This window comes from Phoxinus phoxinus, assembly GCF_949152265.1.
Source record: "Phoxinus phoxinus genome assembly, chromosome: 20".
NCBI classification, from domain to species: domain Eukaryota; kingdom Metazoa; phylum Chordata; class Actinopteri; order Cypriniformes; family Leuciscidae; genus Phoxinus; species Phoxinus phoxinus.
The window spans coordinates 29004998-29010422 of NC_136895.1; the positions used below are offsets into that span (position 1 = coordinate 29004998).

Below are 5425 nucleotides of genomic sequence, written 5' to 3' on the forward strand. Positions count from 1 at the left end.
TTCATTATACAGTGCGACCAGCTGAACGATTTCTGAACACCTTGTATTAGTCAATAGCTTTTAGTATATTAACGCTAACAACATTATCAATGACATTCAGCGGTTGAACCATTTCTGGTTTATTCCTGATTTGTCATATCTGCTCTGCAGACAGCTTCATAATTTCGCAAAAGGCTTCTGAGGATGATAAATTCAATAAGAATTACTTTTTTTTTAAAAAGAGGAGCCTCGTCTAGCCTCTGAAGGAAATGACTTGGAAGGACCAGTCCTGCCAAGGAAGTATCCTTGACATATGAGAAACAGCAACAGTATTTCATGTATTATACACTGTTTTTCTTGAACACCAGCATGATTGCAAATGTATTATTGATCATATACAACAGTTCAACAAAAGTTAACATTGAGTTACATTTTAGACAATATTTTCTTTTTCACAATTAATATATTTCTGTAGCGCCCCCTACCTGTCTTTCTTGTATTTAAGCAGGACAGCATTAATTAACTATTTGCCAAACCGATGTGTCAGTTAGTTACTAAATGAAATACTTTTCTTTTAGAAAGTTACTCCGCATTTAACTATAGCCCAGTCACACAAGGTTAATTTGTCAAAAATAAACTATTTTGAAAGAATAAAACTCTTGTGAAAGTAACAAAATGTAAAAGACTTAATAGGAACAACAACATAAATGTCAAAATAGCTCAAATGGTCTGTTTGTTCAAAATCAGATTTCATGTAAAATCACAAATTGACAAAAATCATACTGATATTGAAATCTATCAGGTGACAAAATTATTGCATTTGTTTGTCACACATTCACTTGAGATGAAATGGTTAAAATAACGCCGAGTATCAAAATATCACTCTGAAAAATCATTTGTTTAAGCACTGAATAACACCATATAATATGAAACACCGTCGGCCCACACACACACCAGTTATTCACAACACACACCGTTGTAGGCCTGAGACTGACGTACCTTAGAAACGACACACTGGCTCTTCACTCTCCTGAGCGGGAAAAACAAACGCACACAAATGTACCTGAACTCCGTTGTGGAGCAATAAGTGACTCAGCTGCACTGTAGAAATCTCCGGGAAATCTTCCTCCGGTGCGCGGCTCTCTCTGAAGACGAGGCACAGTCTCCTCCGGCCAGCAAACTCCCGATTCTCCCGTTAAACTGAGCACTATCTGGTCCTCACGCAGATCAACAAACAACAACTAACGCGAGTGTCTTCAGTCTTTGAGTCTGTCAGTTATCTTTAGAATAACTTGAAACATTGTCTATTGACGATTTGTACCGCAAAAAGAATGAAGAAAGGCAACTTTTATTAAAAACTTGTGTATTACACACACACACATGCACAATTAGTTTTTTAATCAGATCGACCGCAATCTCTCCTCCACATCAACCACTCACGTTACACAAAACACCGGTGAAGGCGGGACTTAACACTCATAAACCAATAAAATAAAGAGAGACCTAACTGTAGGTTAAAGCCACGTTTTTCACATGTGTATATTAATCAAACTTGATATATGATCTGCGCTCTTAAAGGAACACACAAACCTTTATACATCAATATATTGAGAGGCCTATATTTCATTCACACACACACACACACACACACACACACACACACACACACACACACACACACACACACACACACACACACACACACACACACACACACACACACACACACACACACACACACACACACACACACATCAATATATTGGTATATTTCGTTCACATTTTAGCTCTGGGCTAGAATAAATAAATCAAAAACAAAAATAAATACATTGAAATAAACCCATTACTGGTAGAATTATATTCTACTGGGTTACAGTTCCAATCAGAAGAGCAGTTGTGTGTCTCCAAGCTGAATGTGTGTTACTGAATGAATCTGAGTCATGTGAGTCAATGATCCAATGGCCTGTTAATTCTGTAAATACAGTCATTGCTTCGGTCTTGACTCAATCAGCCGTTTTGAAAGAATCAGATGAATGAATGATTCAATGACTCACTCATTAAAACAGTGTCTTGCTGCCACCTACTGGCGGAATGAGTTTCATGTTTAAACTATATATATATATTTTAAACATTTCATGTTTTAGTATTCAATATTTTATATTCATAACATTAATATCATTGCATTATTTATGTAAATGCAAATTATGCGAATTTATGCTACATCTGAGCTGCATTAATCAGTCTGTGTAAATACATCTAAACACCTTCTCAGATGCTGCTTTTGTGTCACTTCTGCAGTGCAAAGATGGATTTTGTCAATACAAAATTATATTGAGATATGATTTTTTTGGTCAATATTGCACAGCCCTAGTCAGAGGATTTACAGCTCACAGCACTAAATAACACATCTGTAGATACGAATCTCCAATCCAACTCTCATGCAACATTTACTCTGCTATTAGTTTTCATACAGGCCCAGAAATGTAAGATCAGCAAAAGCTTGTGCACATATAGCATCAGTGTGTGTGTGTGTCCGTGTCAGTGAAGGAGGGAGAACCAGTCACTCTTAAAATGCCTTTTCTCCAAATTCTGGACTCAATGGAGGTTTAAAACACTTTAATAGCAGAAATCAATGTAACGGCCGACAGAATCACTGTATATGAAGATGTTCTTGATGGGAGATTCAGAGACAGACTGAAGCTGGACAATCAAACTGGATCTCTGACCGTCACACACACCACAACTGAACATGCTAAATAGCTTTTTTTCCAGGTTAATATTTAACTTTCTATTTCAGATTTTTAAAAACGCTCTACATCTCAATGTCTCTTCCTCGTCTGCTTGAATATCTTCATTCATCCTCATTTATCTTTATTCTCTCATGTTTTCAGCTCGTCTTCCTGTTCCTGTCATCATCAGTAACTCTTCACACTGTTCTTCATCATCATCCTCATGTTCATCAGTGTTGAATGTGAGTCATGTGACTCTCTCCAGGAATCAGTGTATTGTCCAGCATCAGTGTGTGTGATCTCAGCATCAGTGTGTGTGATCTCAGCATCAGTGTGTGTGATCTCAGCATCAGTGTGTGTGATCTCAGCATCAGTGTGTGTGATCTCAGCATCAGTGTGTGTGATCTCAGCATCAGTGTGTGTGATCTCAGCATCAGTCTCTCTCTACCTCTGGAGGTGGAATATCAGGATAAAAACACCTACAGCTGTGTGCTGAACAATCCCATCAGCAACCAGACCACACATCTGGACATCCACACACTCTGCCACACATGTGCAGGTACGGCAGCGCTGATATTAGTGTTTATTGACTGATCTGATCTCAGTCTGATGTGTTTATTCCTCAGACTCTGTCCACTGTTGTGGTCCTACTGAAGCTGTGATCCGATTGGTCCTCTCTGCTCTGGTGGGCGTGGCTACTGTCATTATTGTGGTTTATGACATCAGATCCAGAAGAGCTGAACGAGATCAAGCACATATTCACACATCAGGAACATGATTGATGATGTAATTTCTCACGAACTGATTTTGCATGTATAAGTATCTGTGAGATTTACTAATTTATGGCTTTTTAGATTTATAATTTTCAGGAAGTATCAACATCTAAAGCAAACGCTGAACTTTAAAGATTCTTCAAGTGTGTTTTCTGTTCTTCTAGTGTTTTTTTCTTCTTCATAATAAATACTGATGATTATTTGAGTTTGTGCTCTCTTTCAGTGTCAGATTTTATAAATGGTAAATGGACTGCATTTATATAGCGCTTTCACAGACCCAATGGCCACCAAAGCACTTTACATTTTGCCTCACATTCACCCATTCACACACCTAAGTGTCACTTTATTGTTTATATTTCTCTCAGATACAAAGAAATGAATAAAGAGACACACAGATCTCACTTTACTACTGCTGTATATTTGCCATATGTATTTGCTTGCCTTTATCAATAAAGTTTTCTCACTCTGAGGTTCAAGAGTCTCTCCATGTTTTATTGCATTAGTATAGTGCGTCTATTGAGATCAGTCACACTTGTCCCCTTAAACTTCACTCCCACCCGGGTCACGGCACCACATGTAACCGGTCCTACTCAGCCTGCTCGAAGCAAGATTCAAACCAGCGTTTCCAGCATGGGAGGAGGGCACGCTAACAAGGACACTAAAGACCGCCGTTGACCTCTACTAACTCTTACTAGTTGGCCTCCTTTACACTGTGAGACTAAAATCAGTCGAATAGTTCTGTTCATTTAGTAGCCCTAAACCAGAGAAAAAAAATTGAGCCTCGCGTTGTCACACAGAAAACTTTTTTTTGTGTGTGAAATGGTGCTTGTGGCGAACATTATGTAGCACACTTGAATTAAATAACAAGCGTGTAATCGATAGTTTGCTTGGGTTCTTTTATTCAGTCATCGTTCTTCACAACAGCTCCGTGATACCCAGTAGCTAGGCTATATAACACTAACACAATTCTCATCGTCTCGTTCCAAACCTCGCGTGAACTAACTTGTTTTCTCGTCTAGGTTTTCTCTGGGGTTTTCCTTCTGGCTTACTGCCACACACTGGACACCCATCACATAGCTGTATACTACAAATATACATGCATGTACTGAATAATTAAATAACCATTATTAATAAAATAACTGAAATGACAAAAACTATTATTTGGGGGGGGGGGGTCTAGCTTTTAACTCACAATTATAACCTATACATATTCTAGATTTCCCCACATTCTCCCCTACAAAACAGAATGTAGTCCCGACATTCTCAGAATACATTACTGGTTATCCACCATTAGATCATTTCTTTGGTAGGAGTCAGTGATACAACAGTTTTAGTACTCGTGCTATACTGTCACACAACATGTATCTCCTTTACCATGCAGTGTGTTTGTAGCAGACATCATTGTGCACCATGATCTTCTACCACCATCACTGTTTATCAACAGGAATCTGTACGTTCACTGAAGGAATCTAACCTTGCACCATAGAAACAATTTACGTTGTGTTTTCTTCTGGAATGTTATGGTTACTAATGTATCTTTAAAACTAAAAAAAATATGAACTTAGTCTTAATTTAACTTCGTAACATTTTAACTAGAACTCATTACTGTAATTCAATTCAGCAGTTTACCCATCTACGATACTAGGCTGACCTAGAGTATGGTAAGTAAACATTTTTTTTTGTTTTCTGTTTCTCAAAGGATATACTCTTTTGCAGGCAGGTTGTGAGGGAATCTCCCCGTCACTCTCTTCGGGATCATCAGTTTCTTCAGCCTCTCCTCTGGATGATGACACATCATCTTCTCCCCGTCCTGCTACTTGCTCATTTTCTACCTCTGGTTCTACATCGTTCAGCATCACCGTGTCTTCTGAATGAGGTTCTGGAGGTTTTGACTGTGGACGATTTCTGATGCTCCGACTTTCCTTGTCGACTGGCACTCCAACC

General features: G+C 38.5%; 1 pseudogene across 1 annotated transcript; it reads left to right on the plus strand.

Annotated features, from left to right (window-relative positions):
• Positions 1 to 248: 248 nt before the first annotated feature.
• On the plus strand, positions 249 to 3486 carry LOC306988239 (annotated as a pseudogene). The gene is made up of 4 exons: positions 249 to 279; positions 2603 to 2979; positions 3098 to 3267; positions 3335 to 3486. The product of its transcript is annotated as an uncharacterized misc_RNA (transcript).
• The last annotated feature ends 1939 nt before the right edge of the window (positions 3487 to 5425 follow it).